Genomic DNA, 26,054 nt, shown 5'->3' on the forward strand with positions numbered 1-26,054 from the left:
GTTTTTGTCTGTCTGTATGTTCTGACATTTGAGAAGCCACAACAGATAATATAGGGCTAAGAAATAAGCTCTAAAATTCTCAAACCCGTTTGACAGGACTTCGCCTTCAAAGGTGATTGTGGTGAACCGACACGCTGTCTGTCTCTGTCTTGTGATTCACCCCGGCGAAGCCGGGTATTCCTCTAGTTTACAATGAACAATTACAATAGACCACAGCGGTAATGGTCACAGGTGTTTTCCGTGAACAATAGACCACAGTGGTTAAGGTCACAGGTGTTAGAGTGAATAGTAGACCACAGATCATGGTGGAGGTGTTGACAATGGTAGTGGTGGAGGCTGTAATGGGGAGGTGGAGGTCGTCGTCGTAGTGTGGGCGGCATTTCAGGACGAGACACACTTCCAGTCGCTTCTGCTTCTGTTGATGGCGGTGGTCGTTGTGGTGACGGCGGTGATGATGTTAGTGTTGGGGGCGGGTGTGCTGGTGGTGGTGATGGTTGTATGGGATGGCGGCGTGGTGGTGGTGGTGGTGACAGGAGGCGTGCGGACCGTGATGAGCTGGGTGGTACAACGTGATACCGCATGCAGCCTGTCTTCACGACCAACCTCGTTATCAGTTATTTTATTCTCATTGTCATACTCATCTCGGTCAAACAACACGGCCACTACGCGCCGCTCCAGGCCGTACACATGGTGATACCACATTACTGTCACTGTGTCCGTTGCCGCCACCGCCACGTCCTGCACAACTCCCTCCCACCTCGCCCTGTTGTGTAGCCAGTCTTGATACCCCAACACACTCACCGGTACACCTGCATCCTTCAGTCCCTGCACCACGCCGCTAGCTGGTGATGTCACCCGCCCTGCCTCATCCGTGACGTCATCAAGTAGATCGTCGCTTCTGGTCAGGACGAACACATCACGATAGCTCAGTCGGGAAGGACTATTGGCGACGCTGCTCCCTGCAACCAATGTCAAAAGGTGCTGTCTGACAACTTCCATAATCAAAGTTCATTTACAAATTGACTTGCTTCCATTTAAAACTTCTCTGTCTTCATTGTTGATTGACGCCCTCCCAAAGCCTAATTGAAGCCCGACGGAGCGAAGCGAAGGAGGGCTTCAATTTAGGCTTTGGGAGGGCGTCAATTCACGATGAAGACCGAGATGTTTCAAATGGAAGCATGTCAATGTAATTGTAATCTAATCTGACGACGATCTCTTTCCTGCTTTCATGCGGTTGTAAACAGACAGAATTGGTTCTGTTCTGTTCACATACTACTTTCAGTCCACCTGCCTGCAAGGGTCAAGTCCCAAGAAATATGTCTCCGTATTCCTATCTTGTCACTCAGCTCCTGGTTGTTTTTTCCTTTCACATACATTTTCCCTTCTTTTTTTATGGGTTTCTGGACAGCAAACACTAAACAATTTCTTTTCATCTCAAAAGCGATCTTTGGAATTGACTGACATAGCCCCGAATAATTCATGCATCAACGTACGTCAAGCAATCGACGTTATCACTTCGCATAATTTATGGTCTCGGTATTTCGAAGGCCTTGCATATTTTTTACTTGTAAAACGACCCTCAACGCTAACCGAGACTAGTTGAGGTTGTATTGATGCGCCTGGCCAGCAGTTGATCATTGGTGTTTGTAACTGGTGTTCTTCGAGAACTTATGACCGGTAATTTTTAATGAGTTGGGGCATTCTGACCAATCATAGAATATGTTTGATTTGAAACGCCAACTTGAATTACAATTTGTGTTAAATGACTGGTGTTTTTAGTCTCATTAAACATCCATTTTATATTTTCTAAGGGGCAGAAGGTACAATCTTCACAAACCGTTGTGTTTACATTTTTAAAGTTAAAGATTTGAAACTTCACACACTTGTATAGGTGCATGACTTCCAGACGTGATGTGAGACTGGTTGACCCTCGTCAAATTTGAAGGTCATGGTGGGGTCGTATTTGGTTCACAAAGTAAGATTGTTGAGTTTTCTCAAAAGATTTAGCAGCCGCTGAGCGAGAGCTTTTGAAATTCACACAATTCTATGGTTTTATAATCTTGAAATTGTATGCGAGTGTGGTTCACCCTATCAAAATGTCAAGGTCACAGCAGTGTTGTGATAAGGTGAAACATTCGAAAATAATCCCTTTAAAAAAAATGCTTATGGGGCTTGATCTTTGAAACTTCACACACTATCCTGGATTCGATGGATTCAAGATCTGATACAAATCTGACTGACCTTCTTCAGATATCAAGGTCACTGTGGGATGTTTTTAGGTCAAAAAGTGAGAAATTGGATTTTTGTCGAAAGTTTTTGAAGCAAGAGTTTTAAAACTTTACTAACTTCTTTGGATCGATGATCTTAAGACCTGATGTGATTTTGATTTCCCCTTTCCAAATATCAAGGTCACAGCAGGGTCATGATTTAGTGAAACAATAGAACATTTCCATTTCTTAAACATGTTTTTCAGATTAGATTTTTGAATCTGCACACACTTCCAGAGGTTTAAGACTCCAGACGTAATACATTTTAGTCTGGTTCCCAATCGTCAAATGTCAAGGTCAGATTAGGAACATGTTGAAAAAACAAACAAACACCAGAACATGATAAGAAGCGTTTATTGCCTACCTTATGATTAGATTTTAGAGAAGAATATTCGTATATTTTAATCCTATTTTGAGTTTTGATTAAGTTGACTAGCATAACCATAATGTATTTATGATTATAAAGCATAGACGAGAGTATGTACGAGGATGTGTGTGAGAGTGTGAGTATGGATATGTGTGGTTTGGGTTATGTGTGTATTGATGTGTACTTGTATGTGTTTATTTGTTCAGAGAGTGTATGTTTTATGTGATGTTATTTCGTACACGAGCCAAAAGAAAAATTTCTGTTTGTTGCATTCAAATTATAAAGTTTTATTGAATCGAATTGATTTGAATAAGTACGCCAACAGTTTAAATGTTGGAGCTTTGAAATTTTGCACATTTTAATGCTTTGTTTGACACAGGTAAAGTTGATTTTTGTCAAATTTTCAGAAACCATTTGGGTCATGATGAAGTGAAAAATTAAGATTTGTATTTGTCTGTTAATTGTCACCAGAGCTTTGGAACATCCGGGATTTAACAACCTCCAGACATGATGCAAGTCTGCTGATGCGACTTGTATAATTTTACAGTGGATTAAGCATAACATAATTTAAAAAAAACTTATATAGGTGTGTTTCTTCATTTTAGCATGCTTGCACCAACACTTTCTGCAATCACCGACACACACACACACACACACACACACACACACACACACACACACACACATATATATATATATATATATATATATATATATACACACACACACACACATACACATACACATACACACACACACACAAATTCCCTGCAAGAAGAAGAACGCCTTAGATTAACAGCTTAACAGTCGTAGTAAGCAGTCCTCTAAAGTCATCTCCAATTTGTTAATTTTTTCTTTCTTTGCTGTTATTTTCACAGTCGAAGTACTCAAAAAAGCTGAAATTATTCTGTTGTGAGGTATTGACCAAATACTTAATATTGGAACATACACCATTATACGTATGGTTCCCGATCATCCTTATGCAAGCATTCACGGAAGACTTTATACAATAACAAATATATATCCAGTACTAATGCTTGTAAGGAAAATCCCTTATGATCAAGTGGTAGAAATCTTTGATGAAGCAATATATGTAAATACGCGTCTCACCCTTGTTTTAAAGATCTACTTACTATCTAAGGAGCCCAAATTAACAGAAGATCCTCCTGAGTGTACATTCAGTAACTAGTTACAGAACTTTCAAAAAGCATGGCGCGTGCCCACAGCATCCTTTGACATTGGCTTACATTTACAAAAAGTAGAAAATGTTTACTATTCATCCCAACCTTTCATCATAATCATCATCATCATCATCATCATCATCATCATCATCATCATCATCATCATCATCATCATCATCAGCTACACAACTCACCCACACCCAGACGGCGCAGCACGGCAGCGATATCCTGACCACATTGTGCACAGTCCACCGGCCACCGACCTGTGTGACCGTTGCCATGATGACTCAGCCGTATCACGCTCAGCCCGTCACCAGGGGCGGGCACGCCGCTGTCGCTGTAGTCGTGGACTATGTCAAACTCTTGAACTGCTTGCTGTACTTCACGAAGGACGGCGGGCGCCGAGCGGAGGGGGACAGTGAACACCTGTGTCTGCAGTACTGGGGGTATGTCGTGGTTCCAAACAGAGGCACACCACAGGTACAGGTGTGGTATTCGCTCCGCTAGGCGTGCTACAAGGCGTTTCTGACGGGGACCATGCTTATACCTGTGACAAAAAATGGAGGGGTCTGACTTAATACCGCCTGACAGCGCCCGACCTCTAACCAATGCATATACACGTTATGTGTTTGACTTTATCCCCGAGTACGCTAGTACTTGGGCTCAACAGACTTTAATTATGTGTGTGTGTGTGTGTGTGTGTCTGTGTCTGTGTGTGTGTGTGTCTGTCTCGACTTAACAGCTTATTGCTGGGAAACTACTGGGCGCAGTTCGTTCAAAAGTTGATACACTAACTTGATAATAGGTCCGATTGATCGTATTAAAACTTCATAATGTTACCTGGGACCTAAATGCGAAATAAACCACAAAAACGACTTGGCGGTGGGAGGAATTCACACGGAGCAACAGCCAGCCAGGCAGCCTGATAGAACAGCCAGCCAGCGGATACTGTCGTCACAAAAAGACGTCATGACAAAGTTACACGCAAAGCAAAAGAGACTTTGACGTCATTTACTTTTGTTCGGAATTTTCCGTCTGTTCCTAGCTTGTCAGTGAAGACCTGACGTGAGTAAGCTTACCCAAAACGTCTTTGTTCTCTATTCACATTGCAGCTGTGAAATAATCAGTCTTGTGTCTCGGTCGTGTAGGTACAGAGTTTGCTTAAATTGCAATCATTGTGTTCGTGTTGATGACGGCTTAATAAGACAAATCAGCGAATCTATCGTGAGGAAGACGTTTATGTACAAATCACCGAACCCAACCCATTTTTTGTGTGCATTTTTCTGAAGAATAAACTGCATGTGGTTAATTTCATCCGTTTAATGCTTGTCGAAACGAGCCATAAGGCTTTAGAATAAAAGATTTCACGCATTGCTTGGCCATCTGATCACAGATGAGGTCGCAGTTTGTAGGTTGAATCTATGAATCGGCCAGAGATAGATCTGCATTTCTGGTCAGAAACCAACATTCACACCACAGGCATTCCAAACATTTATATTGTTAAGTTATGAATAGGGTCGGCAGTATATTTTTCACTGTGATCAAATAAAAGAGAAAGGCCAGTCACCACGCACATCCTCGGCTCGCATGCAATGTATTTATATAGCAAAGGGAATGCCTGTAATTCACACAGAGCAATCACTTGGTCTTAAACGTGCACAAGACAAAAACTTTCATACTGGGGGAGCGAGCCAGTCTGAAGAGTACTCGGGTCCAGCGCGAGCGTTTTTTTTTATAGTAATTGTATGGTATTTTCTTGCGGTGTACCAAATTTAAAGTCATACAAATCTAAACTAAGGGAGTTACTATGCATTTTCAAAGAGCTATAGGGCGAAAGTGAAAGCATGTCAGACTTGCTTTTAGACCCCACCGTCCGACCTCAAACTAAAGCTTCTACATGTTAAGGACCACTTACGCAAACAAACACAGCTTCCAAACCACCAAACAAAATTGAATCAAATTTGTAACATGTTTAATTCATTATCTCTGCGATCCTTTTCCAAAATATGGTGACATTTCATTCACGCATTACGTGTCAACAAGCTCTGAAACAACATGGGGGTCGAAAACAAAATTTGCAAGTTCCGAACAGTTCAGTAATGGGTGTGTCCGCCGCGTTTTGCGATGCCTTCTGCAGTCCTGTTCCGCATCGAATTTACCAGCTTCCTGCCAAAGGCCTGAGGAATGGCCTGCCATTCGATTTGCAGGAACTGCGCATAGTGCTTTGCGCATAGTGCTTTTAGTTATGCGCTATAGAAATCTCCTTAATAAATAAATAAACGGAAGCAATTGCTGCAGGTTCCTTGGGGGTGGGTGGTTGTTCCTCACTCGCCTGTCCAGCTCATCCCACAGGTGCTCGATGGGGTTGAAATCAGGGCTGCAGGCCGGCCAGTTCATCCTGGTGACACCAGCCTGCTGGATGAAGTTGTTGACCAGCCTCGCTCTGTGAGGTGTCGCGTTATCGTCCTGGAACACAGCCTGCACACCAATCTGGTGTAGAGCGGGTAGAACCAAAGGGGCGACAATCTCATCTCTGTAGCGCTGGCCCGTCAGGTTGCCAACAATGTGGTAGAGGGGGGTTCTGTGTCGAAAACTGAAGGCCCCCCACACCATGATGGAGCCCCCGCCGAAGGCCACCCTCTCCTGCACCAGACCGTTGTTGTACCGCTCACCCTGACGCCTCCACACACGAGCCCGACCGTCATGATGGTGCAGATTAAAGCGGGACTCATCGCTGAACAGCACATCGGCCCATTGCTGGCGTGTCCACCTGGCATGGTTGTGACAGAACGCCAAACGAGCCTGGCGATGAGCTGCTGTCAGTCGTGGCCGTACAGCTGGACGACGTGATCGCAGGCCAACTTCGTGCAGGCGTTTGCGGATGGTTTTCGTGCTGACGTTGGTGTTTGTTGCCACCCTCAGCTGGCCCCTGATGATGTTTGCAGTGGTGCCTCGCTGCTGCAGAGCTTGTCTTCTTATGAAGCGATCTTCACGCTGTGTTGTCTTCTTAGACCGTCCTGACCTGGGCCTCTCCAGAACGCTGTTGGTGGCCTGGAACTTCTGATGCAGCCTGATAACGACAGAATGGGACACTCCAAGTCGTCTGCCCACTTCTCGCTTGCTTACGCCGTCTTGTAGCCATGCGATGGCCCGGGCTTTGTTGAAGGTGGTCACCGTTCGTCTGGGAGACATAGTGAGAAGATGGTGGCTAGCGGAAAATCGCGGGGCTATAAAGCCTAACCGGTGACAACAGTTCACTCTCAAGACATCCTCCCTGCACGTGCATAACGAATTTTTCATCTTTCCCGCCCAGGCTTGCCCACGCGCCAGCGTAAAAATGGTCCACTTTTTGCAGTTTGGCAGTTTCTGTCTCGTGCCCTAGCCAGGCCTCCGTGGATCCCGAGCAAGTTTCCTGCTAACACAGCATTGCTCACCCACTGGTGTGTACGGCCTGACAGCCATTTGGTTTTATAAACTTAGGAACAAGGAGTTTGGCACAGATGAAGTCAGCTGGTTTTTTCAAGGGCGGTCCCTAACTTTTGCCGTTCAGTATATATATACTATCTTCTCAACATTGTCTCACTTTCTATCAATTTTTAAGTCATAGAAATAAAAAATAAGGGAGTTATGGTGCATTTTCCAAGAGCTAGAGAGCGAAAGTGAAAGCATGTCGACTGACTTGTTTTTAGACCCCACTGCCCGACATCAAACTAAAGCTTGTACGTACATGTAATATTTTTTTTATATATCCACTATCTTCACAACATTGGCTCACTTTTTACCAACTTTTACCCTGTGTGTGTTAGAGATGTGTGTCACACTCACATGATACATTGATTGTCAGGTGATGATCATTATTCACAGTATGCAAGTTTTGTAATGACGCAATTTGATGTAGGGGAAGGTTGCCTAATATGGACCACTTTTTGTTTCTTGGTAATAACTAGCTTGTTTTCTAGTGAAGAAGTTTCATTTTGTGTTGGTAGTCCTTCTCTCTTATGTTAACCGTTAGGCCTAATTAGAGTGAAATAGTTCTGATACACATACAGCAAAAATTAAATACAGAAAAAAATCACATATTAGGAACCTGGGCGCCTAATATCTACCAGTGAAGAGGCAATCACTAATCCCTGCAAAAAGCCCCCTATACTTCCAAGTAACATGATACAACTTAGTGTGCAAGTCGGACTAATTTAACCCCTTGTGCAGCCGCAGCGCCTACGTGACAGGTAAACCCGTCAGCTGAGTTCAGGAATTTTCCGGAAATGCTACGTCACTGCTGACACACAAATACTAGCCAATGGCTTGGTAGGATACCTCATTCTCATGAATAAACATAAATGGTGACCCGGTTTTGCTTCTGAAGGCTATTTTCGGCCTTGGCAGCAGGGAAGTGGGTTGGGAAGGGGAAAGAAGACTCGACTCGTCAAAATGGCTAACGGTGACAGTCGACCGGGCCCTAGTAGGGAAAAACAAAGACGGACTGACGCTACAGGCGGTGCAAATGATTATGGATACTGACAGGGGAAGGGGGAGATCTTCTTTCGGATGATTGGTTGGAAACAGGTAGATGACAGTGATTATGATCCTTTCTTCGAGCAAGCAATACAGCCACCTGTGTTTGATCCACAGGCACCGGAAGGTGCGCCAGACTGATTTTTTAAAAGTTCATATTTAAACATCATTATAAGCCAAACTAATTATTATTTTCATGTTTAGACACTAAAAACAAATTCTTCGTTCAATTTCCTTGAAAAATAACATAGGTTTTACTTACCTACCTACAGCCAGTTTGGAGCTAGAGTTGTTTGTGAATTATTACACCTCGAACTCCAAAATTCCCTGGCAATCAGGAATGCACATAAGTAAGTTTTGATTGGCAGCGAAAGGGTTAAATATGCTTTAGATCTTTCTGCTTTGGTTGGATGAGAACATTATTTTAAACACAACAAGAAACTAAAGAAACTTATCAAAAACAGAGTGAAAATAATGAAATTATCAACTTCAAGTAAAAGAAGACTATTTGTTATACTTTTTTAAAAGCTCGAGAGCTTGTTACAGGTTATTTTCAGCAAGATTAGACGTGATCGGCGACGGAGCTTGAAACATGGAACCATCTGCACAGGGAGCCTTCCCTCCCAGCTGAACAACGTGCTGACGTCAGGGAGAAAGTGAAGCAGGACCTGCGCATCATCGGTGCTGCCATCAGGGCTTCTCTTGGTTGAATGACTGACAGGGGCGGGGATGTAGCTCAGTCGGTAGCGCGCTGGATTTGTATCCAGTTGGCCGCTGTCAGCGTGAGTTCGTCCCCACGTTCGGCGAGAGATTTATTTCTCAGAGTCAACTTTGTGTGCAGACTCTCCTCGGTGTCCGAACACCCCCGTGTGTACACGCAAGCACAAGTGCGCACGAAAAAGATCCTGTAATCCATGTCAGAGTTCGGTGGGTTATAGAAACACGAAAATACCCAGCATGCTTCCTCCGAAAACGGCGTATGGCTGCCTAAATGGCGGGGTAAAAAAACGGTCATACACGTAAAATTCCACTCGTGCAAAAAACACGAGTGTACGTGGGAGTTTCAGCCCACGAACGCAGAAGAAGAAGAAGAAGAAGAAGAAGAAAGACTGACAATCGGTCGTGTGAATCAAGTGAATACAAAAGACACTGAACGCGATTCGGAATCCGCGACGATCTTCCGACAGTCGGACTTTCCTACTATTGTGTATTTGTCGAGTTTTTGTTTTCATCCCATTCCCACTGTTCCCTTTTTGTAATGGGCCTACGGCCTATGCAGTAAACTATTCGTTCGTTCGTTCAGCAAGCTTCTTAATTAAAGGCACAGTAAGCCTCCCGTAAACCATCACAGAGCTCCCCGAGCTTCTACATACAGTACAAGCATACTTCCATTTGAACGCTCACCGAACGGGAACATCCTGGCTGCTTTCTGTCGAGCGTGAGAAATTTTCAAAGAATTTATTTTCGTGGACTTGGTCCTCTACAACAATCAATCAATCAATCAATATGAGGCTTATATCGCGCGTATTCCGTGGGTACAGTTCTAAGCGCAGGGATTTAAAAAAAAAAATTAAATGTATGCAATTTATATTGCGCACATATTCAAGGCGCAGGGATTTATTTATGCCGTGTGAGATGGAATTTTTTTACACAATACATCACGCATTCACATCGGCCAGCAGATCGCAGCCATTTCGGCGCATATCCTACTTTTCACGGCCTATTATTCCAAGTCACACGGGTATTTTGGTGGACTTGTCTCATTCTATCGATGTAAACTGGCGATAGCCGTGGATCGATGATTATCAGAATGTTTTTGGACCGTGGTGCGTTTTTGCGCTAGACCTAACTTTTAAAATCTAAATGATAAATTGACAGCTTGTTACACAAACATTTTTTAATCATAAAAGAATTCTTTTTTCATCAAGACAAGATCAGTACAATTCGAAGTGGTGAAAGTTTGAAAAAAGAAAAGCCCGGAAGCAGGGTCACGCAAGGGTCGTAGCAGACGACGGTTTATGCATATCGCCGTTGCGTTCCTCTCAACAGTCAAAAGCCATCGCTAGAGTTCTTGTGAACCACAGCTGTTTGTTTTGTGCATAAAAACATGCTATTGTAGATAAGCTCACATCGAGTCGCATTCAAATTACTAACTGACGACTACATTGTGAAAAAGGGAAACTGGATCACACGGGTTCACGATGGCTCAGGGGTAAGATAAACCACGCAAAAATAAATTCTTTGAAAATTGTTCGCTCTTTACGGAGGGCACCTAGGATGTTCTCAATCGGTGAGTGTTTAAATGAAAGGGTGTTTGTACTGTGTGTAAAAGCCTGACCGTATCTGCAATGGTTTACGGGAGGCTTACTGTGCCTTTAATCAATGAAAATAGCCTTTCGCTTTAATTTCTTCGGTTTGTTGAAGGTGGTCCATATTAGGCAACACAAACGTACTTTGAAATTTTGCTATTATTTTTTCTTTGCAGTAGAGACTCGGGATCAACACTGCTAAAATGTAACAAATACAGTCGTATACAGCACTTTTTGTGTGCTAACGGCTTTGACTGTGAACAGAAACTGGTCCATTTCAAGCGTCAAATTTATAGTGAAGGCTGCCATAAATGCAAACAAGTCGCGAAATTACTACATTTAGTCAAGCTGTGGAAGATTAAGATTTTAGGTATATATTAAGTAGAAAATTTGATTTGTAAATATAAGGAATATTTCCATTGTAAAGAGAAAATGTCCATGTCTCGTGAGTGTAAAAAAAAGAATAGCAAATATATATAAAAAAAAGAGAAAAAAAAAAGTCAAGCTGTGGGACTCACAGAATGAAACTGAACGCACTGTATTTTTTCACAATGACCGTAGTCCGCCGCTCGCGCAAAAGGCAGTGAAATTGACGAGCCTGTTTAGCGCGGGGGTGGTTGCGCTCCGTTGCATAGCACGCTTTTCTGTATCTCTTTTCTTTTTAACTTTCTGAAGTTATTTTAAATCCAAACATATCATATCTGTTTGATTTTTTGGAATCAGGAACCGACAAGGAATACGATAAAATTGTTTTTAAATAGATTTTGGAAATGTAATTGTAATCATAATTTTCATATTTTTGATTTTCAGAGCTTGTTTTTAATCCAAATATGTATATGTTTTTGGAATCAAACAATGACGAAGAACAAGATGAAATTGTTTTTGGATCGTTTAATTAAAAAAATTTTTAATTACAATTATCCGATGTTTAATGACCAAACTCATTCATTAGTTCTTAAGCCACCAAGCTGAAATGCAATACCAAAGTTCGGTCTTCGTCGAAGATTGCTTTGCCAAAATTTCAATCAATTTGATTGAAAAATGAGGGTGTGACAGTGCCGCCTCAACTTTTACATAAAAAAATGCAGTGCGTTCGTATTTATCGAAAAAAAGAAAAATAATGTCCGGGGATATCATTCCCAGGAACTCTCATGTCAAATTTCATAAAGATCGGTCCAGTAGTTTAGTCTGAATCGCTCTACACACACACACACACGCACAGACAGACCTACATACAGACAGAAAGACAGACAGACAGACAGACAGACAGACAGACAGACAGACACACGACACACACATACACCACGACCCTCGTCTCGATTCCCCCTCTATGTTAAAACATTTAGTCAAAATGTAAAAAAAGCTCAACGGTTTTGATGTTTGTTTTTCTGGAACTGTTTTAACATGTGAAAGTTGGACGTCACTTCCGGGCCCATGTAGAGAGGACGTCTTTTTGTGAGCTCTCAACATCTACGATGTAAAAACGTCTATTTCAAGTCGTTTAGGGCTCTAGTAACATGGACTGATAGTCCTCTGGGCTGTCGTAATCCTCCTACTAAAAATGTGACGTGAATATATGTGAATTTTATCGTACTTTTCCTGAAAGACACGAACCTTGTCAATGCATGATGTGTTATGAGTGAGTGATCCGCCATGCACCGTAGCCGGTCTGCATCAGTGAAGCGACGCAAAGCTGACACTAGTGGTGAAGGTGACATAGGCCTATCTAACACTCAGTCTACTTCTACGCCCAAGCCACCGAACCGACAGAAAAAACAGAAAGTGATAAATTCGCAGTTGTCTCAGCCTTCAATTGTAGACTCTTTTCTCCGGAAAAATAATGATGTGAGTGACAGTATGACAGCATCGGGTGGTGAGGACGATGACTTGAATATAATGAGTGGTACCGGTCTTGAGAGTGGTGACAGTGACACGGAGGTGGGAGAATGTTCAAACAAGGATCTTATGTCAGTACTGCTAGCTGTAAGAAAAGACCTGAAGAGTGTGAATCGTAAATTTGACAGCTTGGCACTCAATGTGGAAAAACTGGAGGGAGAGGTGTTTGATCTAAAGCAAGAAAATGACAATGTGAAGAAGCAACTCAAAGCGTGTGAGAAAAAGCAAGAAAACACAGAGAGTCAGTTACACGAGGTCCAGTACTACGCTAAACTTGCTTATGATCGGGTAGAGGCAAACGAACAATATTCTCGCAGAAACAATGTCAAACTACTGTACATTGAAGAGCCCTCTGACCATGCTGAGACGGGTGAAGAAAGTGAAGAAAAAGTTCTGAAAGTTTTCCATGACAAACTGAAGCTGACCAACATCAAACCATGGCACATTGTGGCAGCACACCGTGTGGGCAAACGAAAGGCAGGTCTCAACAGGCCTATCATTGTGAAATTCGTTTCACGAAAAAACAAGCGTGAAGTTATTCAGAACAGAAAACTCCTCAAGAATGTGCAGCCGAAAGTCGTCATCGTCGAAGACCTCACCAAATCAAAGTACATCCTCTTCCAGTGTACGCTCGATCACCCTGGCACCCGTGAGGCCTGGACCTCAGAGGGTTCCATCTTCGCTAAAGACGCGGCCGGCGCAGTCCACCGTGTTGAACGTGTAGCAGACCTGAACAGACTACCCCCCATCCCTGAGAATGACCCAGCCGCTGCTTCTACTCCAGCCCAGCGCCGTTTCCGGCAACGTAAAAAGAAAGAATTTGAACAAAAGAAACAATCAGACAGTGCAAAACAAGGAAGCAAAGACAAAACACCAGACAAACAGGACAATTGATCACAAATGTGTGCTGAAGCGTGTTACGCAGCGTGTATGTAAACATTCATACCATGTGACAGTCTTAGCCAATGATAAACGTTCCCGCAGTGGGGCACTGCGGTTATGAAATTAAAAGCCCCTCCTGTTTTTGGAACCGCAGGAGCTTTCTAGTTTGCTGTTAGGTAGATTTTTGGTTCCTCTTTCCTGTCATGCTCTCTTTTTCTTCATGAATTCTTTTCTTTTTTCTGCCTTCTTGCTCATTCACCTGTATTTTTTCCAAAAATCTCTTCTCTTGCCGCTTGTCTCGCGATTCATGTATAGTTTAATCTGTTAGTGTTCTGATGTAAGTCCAGCAGTAGATAGGTTAAGCCTATTTTAACATACTGGAAACTGGTAATCTTCCAGTAGGTATTAATTTAGTTTTACTAAAGCCTGCTGGGACACAAGTAATGGGTTAGTGCATTTGTAAACAGGAATCGCTTGACAAGTGGCCCCCTTCATCCCCCCCTTCCTCGTCCTGATATGGCTCTGCGTAGTCGGCTGGACGTTAAGCAACAAATAAACAAACAAACAAACAAACAATGATAAACGTTCGCTGCATTCTGTGTAGGCCTATGCTTGTCAGTTTCACTTTGTGCTCGGCCGCGGAACGTTGGATTTACAATGAAGCTGTCTTTTGTGTGTGTTACATAATGTGTATGTTTACGGATTTGTACGATTTTTCAAGATGGAGGTGTGATAGCTCTATCCGGAAAGTATGTTCTTTTTTCTCCATGTGTTTTACATGTCCCTGTGTTTGTGTCTGTCAGCTGTGTTCTCCTGTCACTCTCTCTTTTCCCTCTTTCTGTCACTGTCATTGTGCCTCTTTCTGTCACTGTATTGGCTTCTTATATTTTCCTTTTTCTCTATGGTGACCAGGTGCGACCAAGTTAGGCCTACATGTGTGTTACGTAACTGTTGTTATGTGTATATTCCGCCTTCTATGTTGATTCTTTCTCCCCGCATGTTCAGAAGATGGATTTGATTGCCGAATTTCTGAGTGGGGTCCTGTGCATGAATTTGTTTTTGCACTCTGCTGGTGAGTGTGTACATGACATGTCTCCTGTATTTGAATATTCATGCGTGCATTTATATCCTGACTGTGGATTACATCTACTTCATGGAGATGTTTGTGTGTGGTTAAATGTTTTACCATATTTGTGTAAGTGCAAGTGTGTTCAATATCTGTTTGCTGCATGTGCATGCATATCTGCCTATCTATGTGAATATTGCCATTGGTATGCTGATTGTTGCCCAAAGCTGCTGCAGGGTTATGTTGGTGGGTGTGTGCATGACTTGTTTGCTATTTTTGATTTGAGTAGGTGCAAATGTGCACCTGACATGTCATTTATGCCTAGATATGTGTGGGTGCTTTTGTTTGCTTATCTTTACCATGGTGTACTTCTGTTGCAGGGTTATGTTTGTGATGGTGTATACAACTTGTTTGGTTTATTTGATCTGTGTAAGTGCAAATGTGTACCTGACCCACTTATTATGTCTGCTTATTTTGGTGTGCTTTTGTCTCTCTATCAAGGCTTACTTCTGTTGCAGGCTTGTTTCTGTGAATGTGTGTATGGCAGGTGTGACTTTTCCTTAGAGCATATGGGCAAATGTCTACATTATTTGTTGTCCAGGTCTGAATATTTAGGTGTGCATGTACACTCTGATCATTGTTTATTTCTGTTGCAGTGCTGTGCTTGTGAAAGTATATTTGACTTGTTTGTTTTTCCAGATCTGTGTGAGTGCAAGTTTACACATTATTCGTTTACTAGGTCAAATCATTCATGTGTGTGTTTGTACGTTGACTGCTGGTTTAATCTATTACAGGGTTGTGTTTGCAGAAGTGCATTACATAGCGTGTATGCTCTATTTTCTTTATGTGAGTGCAGGAGTATACTGTCTTTGCTTTTTGTTTTTTTTATAAATATTCTCTGTTACTGTTGGCTAGACCCGATTATGAAATATGATGGCAAGCAATTGTGAAAAACTGAGGATCTGCACTTTCAATGTAAATGGACTAAATGATTATAAGAAAAGAAAAGATTTATTTGACTTTTTGAGAAATTCTGATAATAATATCTTTATGTTGCAAGAAACACATTGGAAAACAGAAGATGAAAATTTCATCCGATCACTGTGGGGATTTGATGTTGTAGTTAACGGAGATAGTTCAGCTAGTAGGGGAGTAGCGATTTTGTTTAAAAATAATTTTGAATACAAATTACACAATACCATAAAAGATGAATCGGGGCGGTACATTTTGTTGGATATTGAACTTCTAAATAAACGCATGACAGTGGTGAATGTCTATGGTCCCAGTAGTGGAGATCATCCTGAGTTTTTTCTTGATCTGTTTAACAGTGTTATTTTGTTAGATAATGAACTGATAGTAATGGGGGGAGATTGGAATGTTCCTTTGAATCCAAAACTGGACTCTAACAATCCAAACAATGTGTATAGAAATAGGAGTAGAAAAGAAATAACTGATTTTTTTGAACAGCATGATGTTGTTGACATTTTTAGAGCTATTCATGGTGATGTGAGAAAGTATACTTGGAGAAGAACTAATAGCACACAGAGAAGCCGGCTTGATTATTTTGCTGTCTCTGAACAACTTGGTCTTGTTGTGGATGATGTTAATATCTCACCTGGATATTGCTCAGATCATTCTGTTGTATCTCTGAGTTTTAAAACTGATGTTGTTAAAAGGCATAGATCCTTTTGGAAATTTAATAATGGTTTATTAAAAGATATTGATTATGTTCGCTTAATTAAGGAATGTATTTTAGAGGTTAAAAAGCAGTATGCTGTTCTTGTGTATGATACAGTTAACATTGCAGAGATTGATGATGAGGAGTTACAGTTAACTATTGACGATCAACTATTTTTCGAAATGCTACTTTTAGAGATAAGAAGTAAAACTATGTCGTTTGCAGCGCAGAAAAAGAGAGAAAATTGCAGAAGGGAGATTGATCTGATGGATGAGATTAAGGTTTTAGAAAGTAATCTAAATGATGAGAATGTAATTATTTTGGAACAGAAGCGGCAAGAGTTGTTTCAGTTAAGACAGAAAAAAGTAGACGGGTTGATTGTTAGATCAAGAGCAAAATGGATTGCAGATGGTGAAAAAAATTCTAAATATTTCTGTAGTCTTGAAAAAAGAAACTTTGTCAAAAAGGCTATGTGTTTTATTGAAAAGGACAATGGCGAACTTTTATGTGACAGTGATGAGATTACTAAAGAAGTTAAATCCTTCTATGCACAGTTGTATGCTTCAAGGGAACATAATATAACGAATGAAGACATTCCTAATAACTTAGAACATCCTGTTTTGACTGAGGAAGAACGTGATGGACTTGAAGGTATTATTTGTAAAGAAGAATTAGTCAAAGCAGTAAAACAACTTAAAAACGATAAAAGCCCCGGATCGGATGGATATTCAGCAGAATTTTGTAAATTTTTCTTTATTAATCTAGGTGCTTTCTTGCTTCGTTCAATTAATGAAGGTTTTAGAAAAGGTGAAATGTCGGTAACACAACGTCAAGGTGTGATCACCTGTATACCCAAAGAAGGGAAAGATAAAAGGTTTCTAAAAAATTGGCGTCCTATTACTCTTTTAAATACTGTCTACAAAATAGCTTCCACCTGCATTGCTGAAAGGCTGAAACGTGTTCTCCCAACCATAATTCATGAAGATCAAAAAGGGTTTATGCAAGGTAGGAATATAGGCGAAAATATTCGTTTACTCTATGATTCTATTATTTATGCTAATGAACGACAAGCTGATGGCCTTCTGTTAATGGTAGACTTTGAAAAAGCTTTCGATAGCATTGCATGGTCGTTTATACAAAAAGCACTGAATAAATTTAACTTCGGAAATGATATAAAAAAATGGATATTAACTTTTTACAGAAATAGTAAATCATGTGTAGCAGTAAACGGACAATATTCAGAGTGGTTTAACCTGGAGAGAGGAACCCGTCAAGGGGACCCTTTGTCTCCTTATATTTTTCTAATTTGTGCCGAAATTATGGCAATAATGATGCGTCAGAATCCAAAAATCAAGGGACTGAATTTTTTTGATGTCGAAATTTTATTGTCACAATATGCTGATGACACTACCTTTTTTCTTGATGGCACCAAAGATTCTTTTTGTGCATGTGTAAAAACACTACAGACGTTTGCTTCTTTGTCAGGTCTAGTTATTAACTATGACAAGTCGTCAGCAGTGTGGATAGGAGCCTCTAAAAATTCTAACGTTAAGTTTATGCCAGAGTATAACTTTGCTTGGAATCCCACTGTTTTCAGAGTTTTGGGTATCTGGTTTTCGACAAACATCGAGGAAATTGTTCCATTAAACTATGAAAACAAGTTTGTGGAGATTAAGAGAATTTTCAACTCGTGGTCCAGAAGGAATTTAACCCCTTTCGGAAAAATAACAGTCATTAAGACTTTGGCATTGTCCAAACTTACCTGCCTATTTATGAATTTGCCGGACCCAGATCAGGATTTTCTAGCTAATCTACAGAAACTACTGTTTAATTTTGTTTGGGACGGGAAAATTGACAAAATCAAAAGAACATCTATGTATCAGGCATACGAAGAGGGGGGGACTTAAAATGGTTAATGTGAGAGTTTTTCTATCGTCATTGAAGATAACCTGGCTAATGAAAGTTTTACATGATGATGGAAAAATTACACAAATTCTCTATGCATTATGTCCTGCTGTCCGAGTTGTGAAACAACGTGGGGGCGAGTTTGCAAATGTACTGATGCAAAGAATTGTTAATCCTTTTTGGGTTGATGTTTTTAAACATTATAAAAAAGTGTGTAACAAATGTATTCCATCTTCTTTTCATGACTTTGTATCTGAATGTCTTTTTTATAATATCAATATATGCAGAGACAAGAAGGTGTTGTTTCTTAGAAGCTGGGCACAATGTGGTATTGTTTCTGTTGGTCACTTGCTGAAGGAAGATGGATTTTTGACCTATGATGAATTTAGCAGAAAATACCCAAATGTGACTGTTAATTTTTTGTTATATCAAGGAATAGTACGGGCTGTTAAGAAGTATCAATGTAAGCTAGAAATTGACTTTTGTGATAACTTTTTGGTAAGTGACCCATGTATTTGGCAGTGCTTGGCTAGTGGTGGTTCTAAACATGTCTATGGATATTTGATTAAGAGTACTGATCCTCTGAAATGTATTGAAAAGTGGTCAGCTGCACTGAACTGTAATGTAGATGTCAATAAGGTTTTTCTAAAAATTAAAAGAACAACTGAGGACGTACGTCTCAGATGGTTTCAATATAGACTGATATATAGAATTATACCCACCCAGCGTTTTTTGCATCTGAGAAAAATTGTTGAATCTCCTATTTGTACTTTCTGCGGACAGCAGGAGGAAACGCTAGAACATCTTTTTTGGGACTGTACAAAAACACAGGCTTTTTGGAATGATTTCCTTCAGTGGATGCGAGACAATTTTGTACAGTGTACTAATGTTAGACTGTATAAGCAACTTATTATCTGTGGCTACCAAACAAACTGTGTGACGGACAAAACCTTTGATTTGTTCCTTCTAATCGCAAAATACCACATTTATACATCTAAAATACGTGCGACCTGCCCCCATTTTCAGGTTCTTGTTTTAACTCTAAAACAAAGATTTTTGGCAGAGAAGCACAATGCATTGGTTAACAATAAGTTAACTTCTTTCAACAGAAACTGGAGTCTGTACAGGCATGCGTTTGAATGATATCTTTTTTTTTTCTTTTTTTTTGTAAAATTATTTGTGTAGGTAAACTGCAAAGCCTGGTCACCGCTCGCTATCCTCTTTCTCTTCTTTCCCTGATCCCTATTCTCTTCTGTCACCCCTCTTTCTTTCTCTCTCTTTTCTCTTTATCTTTTTTGTATTGTTTGTTTATATGCGCGTGTGTAAATGATATGGTTGAGACGGTTTCAATTGGACATCTGCTATTGTCGTTATCCTATGTGAAAAAAAGAAATAAAATAAAAAATAAAAAAACATGTGAAAGTTATCAAGAGAGGGTGGACACAGCGAATGAAATATTTTGAGCGCTCTAGCACCGTTTGTTTTTCAGAACAGGAGGTGGTCCATATTAGGCAGTAGTCCATTTTAAGCAAACTTCCCCTATTACCAACGATGACGGCATGATCTAACGCACATTCTCGTGGTACTGACAAGCAACACCGCGCATTGACAGTTGTGTTGGATACACGTATGAGTGGTTTACAACACACACACACACACACACACACACACACACACACACACACACACACACACACACACACACACACACACACACACACACACACACACACAAACCTGTTGTCAAACAGCACCTCGTCAAGCAAGACGTGGAGGTGATCGTTTTGGACACATGCCACGAGGTCGGTGACGGCCTGGTCAACATCTTCCTCCCTGTCCAAGAAATCGTATTGGTGGTACGACACGCTGCCTGGTGTCAGGGAAGGCGTCGGGCCCGCGCTCAGCGACATCCCCAGCTGTTGTGTGATGGATGTGCTGATGGCCCGGGTGTTGTACCGTGTTGACAGGACGTGCACATCGTGCCCCTCTCGCAGCCACCTCAGCCCCTGCAGCACTAGCACCACCGTCTTACCTGTTGGAATACAGACATATTTAGGTTAATATGTTGCAAGACAATGTACAAACAAGGCAGTATTACACATAGAGACGACTTGCACATCGTGTCCCTGTTGTTAGGGAAGATGTAGGCCTACGATCAGCCACCTCAACCCCTGCAGTACCAGAACCATAACATTATACGCCATCGAAGTACACCCCCTCCCCCCGCCACCACACTCACCCACCCACAAACAGACGCACAAATGCATGAGTGTTGTATGGGTGCCAGCTTCCATATGAAGGCGCGCACAGTCTGTGTGTGTGAGTATGTGTGAGTGTGTGTGTGTGTGAGTGTGTGTGTGTGTGTGTGTGTGTGTATGTGTATGAGTGTGTGTGTTTAGGTGTGTGTGTGTGTGTGTGTTTAGGTGTGTGTGTGTGGGTTGGTTGGTTGTTTGTTTATGTGTGTGTGTTCAGTGTTATTGTATGAAGGGGATGGATGGTTGTAAAGATGGTGGTGCTTCGAGTTCGTGTGTATACGTGTCTGTACGTGCATGCATGCGTGTGTGCGTGTGCGGTAAAAACAAAACTTGGTAGAAAAAGAAAAAGAAAATCATCAGACATTATACAAATGTATCAAACATCATAAACAATCACAAAAGGCAAACTTGCAGATACACACAATAATGTTACAATACAAAAACACTTGCTGACTTTCGACAACCATTGGAGGGTTGCGTTCGTTTAACGTTAAACAATAAACACTACACACTAAAAGTTCGCATGAAATTTAGCACGAATAAACGTTTCCAATCCAAGATGTTTACTTTACAAAACAACACTTATTGAGGCCAAAACTACAAGGACAAACTGTCATACAAATGTCGCTCAAAGACAACGTTCCCTTGTGGACAAAGTTACAAAAAGGTACTTTCCCCATCCAATTTCTCCCACAGCGTCAACAATGAATAAGCTCGCTTACAAACGATCATCACCGAATGCATGCGCCTGTGCCTTTCAACTTAGCAACGTGGGGCAAGGAAACTGTCAGTGAAAACAACTCACTCAAAACTTCATTTGTTTACGGAACACACAAGTTTTCTTCGGAAACCTTCGGGACATTTTAGCGTCTAAATATCTTTACTCTGCGGTTCATCAGCAAAGACTTTTTCTTTATTTGGTGTTTAACGTCGTTTTCAACCACGAAGGTTATATCGCGACGGAATCAGCAAAGACTACTAATACCAAAGCACGATAATAAATTATAAAAACTTAAACAGTAAACATTTTAGAAACCTAGCTCACGTGATGAAAATCAACTCACAAAGTTATCCACAAAATGGCAACGAGAAAACAGCACAAACAAGTAACAACCAATTTACCTTATGCGCTGTGTGGTTTGACCAGGGTACCAAAAACATCGCTTCACATGAAGACACAACACTGTTCACCAGCAAAGCATTTTGAAACCGGTGTCCATTTTAAATTCATTGTTTCTTTACATAATCCAGAAAACATTTCACTGATAAACGTTAACTCAGAAAAATAACATGATGACATCCAACCTCTTCCATCGAAACCCTCAGATCAACTGCCGAGAGGGGGTCAAGCGGTACTATATATTCAACACAAAATCTGATATGGGACAGACTTGGTCATCGATTCAACCAACCATAAAAATCCACACAAAAACGTTAGGAGCTATGTTCCCAATACAGCCAATCCACAGATAATCACTCAAATCACGCGCGACTATGCGATCATTGAGTGGGACAAGCCATCCTAGAGGGGGTAAAAGATATACCTGACGTTTTCAACACTAAAATAACGCGAGTCACGCGCATACCTGACCTTTACAACACACTCAAAAAACAACACACAACAGGGCGCCACGAAAAGGCACGGTTTCTTCCCTCTAAACTGTCGATTGGAAAGGCTGTTTATTCCCCTAACCTATTCAGAAGACAGATTGAGTGTACATGACGTAGTGTCAATACAGTGGAACCTACAACACAGACACCCCCCAAAATCAAATTCGCAAAATCAAAGTTCTCGCGTTAAAAATGACAAAAAAATCAAAACTGCTAAAACGAAACATGTTTAGCATGTCCTAAGACAGAACAATCAAATCTACATCAAAATCAGTCAGTTTCGTTCACATATCTTGTCTAACATGGACGCTATGGCATGCTGAGCGGTGTAGGTGTCAATCCTCTCAGCAGGCATAAAAGGCAATTTTTGAAGCCGTTTTAGCGGGTAATGAGACAAAATATGGTACATTTGAGTAACTCGCTAACGCGTTGCCTTTAAACTTTCGGAGATTTGTGCTAACGCATGTCGTAAAGTACATACGGACTTTCAAGTCATTTGAGACATAAGGTCTGCTGTTAGTTGACATGCCAAAACGAGTTCTTGAATTGTCGGTAGGTCTTTGCTGATTCATCAAAAACAATCAATTTGTTGGAATCTTCAAGACCAATAATAGATGCGCCGCATACTCACATTATATGTACATATTTGATCAGACACGGGTGGTATGAGGATTTCAACGCGAAAGTAGTTTTTAAGAAGTTGACTCATTCAGAGCGGTGAGTGAAAATGTCGGCTTACGCCTAGCAAAGCTCACTCCCGACACGCTTTAACTGATCAATGGCTCTTGAAAAAGCCTTTTCCAAGAATTTGTGTGTGCGTTTAAACCAGTGCATTGTGAGCATCCATTGTTGAAACTGTATTAAATTAAAGGGTAAATTGAAGCTTTTATTTTTCTAAATGCATGCTAATTTTATTTTTTTCTGTTCAATCGGACAGGGTACATTGCTATTTTTAAAACGCTTTCTGGCATATCGCATAACTGCAGAACTAATTACTCAAATGACTTGAGAATCTGTTTGTAGTTTACGACATGTGTTAGCACTAATCACTAAACATGTAAAGACAATGCGTTAACGGGTTACTCAAATGTACCATTTTTCGTCTCATTACCCGCTAAAACGGCTTTAAAAACTGCCTTTTATGCCTTCTGAGAGGATTGACACCTACACCACTCAGCATGCCATAACGTCCATGTTAGACAAGATATGTGAACAAAACTGACTGTTTTGGGTGCAGATGGGATTGTTCTGTCTAACGACATGCTAAACATGTTTCGATTTAGTTGTTCTGATTTGTTGTCGATTTTATCGCCGGAACCTTGCTTTTGCGAATGTGATTTTGGGGTGTGTGTGTTGTAGGTTCCACTGTATGGACATTACGTCATGTAAACTCACTCTGTTTTCTGAACCAGGTAGGGGAATCAATGCCCTTTTCAGTCATATACTTGGTTTTACAATCAACAGCCTCATCAGAAAGATCTGCCCTCAAACGCTCAAAGTTTTTTTACGACGAGTAGTGTAGATCATTGGGAGGACACATACAAATCAAACCAGTAGGTTTTTGTCGATCTCTTCATGTACTAGCTGCTTGTCTGTTGCGTTTTCTACGGCAGGAGTTGACAGTGCCACAGTAGAACTGCTGTCAATACTTTTCTTTGTTTCTCAACAGATCGCTGAAAGTGGTTTGGTTAATATGGAAGTCCTCGGCAATGGTTACCTTTTTCTTTGGTCGCTGACTTTCAACTGCATCGATCATCAATTTTATTACTTTCTATATAGAGAAAGAGAATTGTGCTCTGCGCTTTCCGCCATGGCGACTGCCACTGAGAATGCAAAAACAAAAAATAACAGTGAAGACTTGCCTAAAGTTCAATGTTTGCAATCATTCTTCACAGTCATTTAACAGCCTACAAATGAGAAATTTGAACACACCAAATTACGATTCAGGTTCCTGTCTAGCCCTTCCAGTCAATCTGGATCGCATCCGGTGCGAACATTGACAATTTTTTTAATCCAAATTCACTGTTACTTTCCTATATATCCAAGGGAGGTGCAAAGGGAGATAAAAACTCCTTTCTTATAACCGGTGCTTTCTTATAACCGAGTTTCTTTTATCCTGAGAATTTAAGTGGAAGAAAAAAGGCATTTGGCAAGGAAAATAAAAGTCCTTTCTCGTAAGCGATGTTTCTTGTATTCGATGTTCTTATAAGCGGGTGCGACTGTACTTTGTCTAGAGGCTAAGTACGCCTCTCCAGGGTAACGCTGTGCCTTGCCGGACAAATACGTAAAGCAGTCGGCTGACCTTCGTGTTAACTTGGCGACAACTCATAATTTCTCCGACAAGAATCGTTCAGAAAATAGAAGAAATGATGGCAAGAAAAAAAGAAGAAAAAAGTAAAAGAAAAACCAATTACTAGCAAGATAAACTGTTAGTTTGTCACCTGTTCCTGGCGCTCCCGTAATGCAGACCCGTGGCGGGTCTCGGTTCATTAGTCCCAGCTGTTGCAGGGTCAGAACCAGAAGTGCCAGCCTCCGCCCCAGTTCCGCCACCGCCTGTCCTGCAGTCCGCACCTCCACACGGACACCGTTGTAGCAGGGGACAGACACCGTGGTGGCCGGTCCAACAAACCTGTAACAGAAGCAATTAAGATAATCAGAAAATGATAAATACTACTCAAACGTAGAATACCAACATTGTTTCAGCGGACTCGGTGAGCGATCGCCGTGCCGAGCGGTCAATTGTTGCGTTGCTCTCCACACCCCAAGTTTTCCAGTACAGCAGCTTCTCTCTTTCCATGTGTGTGCTTGGATTACTGACATTTCGCTTGACTTGGACTTGGACTCATTGTCTTTGGTGAATGTTATTGTACCTTGGTGTTGCTAGCCTTTCTATTCGCTTTTTCTTCCCTCTTTTTCTATTATGTGACTGCCTCAAGCCCGGATACAAACGTGGCGACAGCTCATGTGGAGCACGTGCCTCTGACACAGAAAGTGACACCGACACTGAGACCGTTCAATCCGACGATAGAGCTGTTAGTCTAAGAGCTGAAAACTGTAGCTTAAAAAAAAAGTGAACTTGACCAACCTTGCCTGTTAGAAGAAATGTTATTTCATGTATGTCTTCAGATAACACATTAGAAGACACCCAGATGGGATGTCACATTTCTGACTTTTCGGTGTCCAAGATGGCGGCTAATTGAAAATGGCGGCCATCCTGACGTAACTCTGGCACGTAACATGGTCAAGTAGCATCTTATTTTAAAGGTATTTTCAAGATGAATGCTTATTTGACATCATAAATGCTGCGAACTTACACACATTCATGCTAATAGCATTTTTTTTTTAGTGTGATCGATACTTTTACCGCCAGGCATTTGTGATTGAAAAAGAACGTTTTAAAACACATTACATATTAAATATAAATAAGAGAAACGAAGTTCGCATTATTGTATGATAATCTTTATTTTAATATCACAAACTTTTAATCATTTAGCAATCTTGTTCAAGGTACTCTTTATGATTAAGAATGAAACAAATAGTTTCAGTGATTTGCTGTACACTAATGAGTAACTGAAAATACAATGGACAAACAAACACATACAAAAATAAAACATTTCAATGGACAATAACATAACGAAAATAAAAGTTAAAAACTTAAACCGCCAAACTGCTCTCTTTCAAAATAATGTGGTTTTTTTAAATATAAACAATATGCCTTCACATGCAGAAACAGAAATAGGCATAACTTGAAAAGATGTGACACTTTTAAAGAATTAGACACATTTTTAAAACCCCATAAAACAAAAATGAGACACACGTTTTACCCTCTAACCTCATCTCTCTTCTTTTATGGAATGAATACAGTGTAAATGAAGAAATAATGATCAGATTCATTTGACCCCCTTCCCTCCCTGAATGTTCTGTATGAGTCGCATGTCACCTTTGCATGATTTTCATATTTTTACATTTTCCTAAAAAGTTTTTAATGCTCTATCTGGTGAAAACCGTTTTAGAAAAGAGCAAACACTTTTTGAGTTATAAGCCTGTGACTGAGGTGACCCTCACACTGTTACCAGACACCCCCGGACTTATATTAAGCCTAGCGCAGAACCGCGCGAGGTG

Source organism: Littorina saxatilis, linkage group LG8 (assembly GCF_037325665.1).
Source record: "Littorina saxatilis isolate snail1 linkage group LG8, US_GU_Lsax_2.0, whole genome shotgun sequence".
NCBI classification, from domain to species: Eukaryota; Metazoa; Mollusca; class Gastropoda; order Littorinimorpha; family Littorinidae; genus Littorina; species Littorina saxatilis.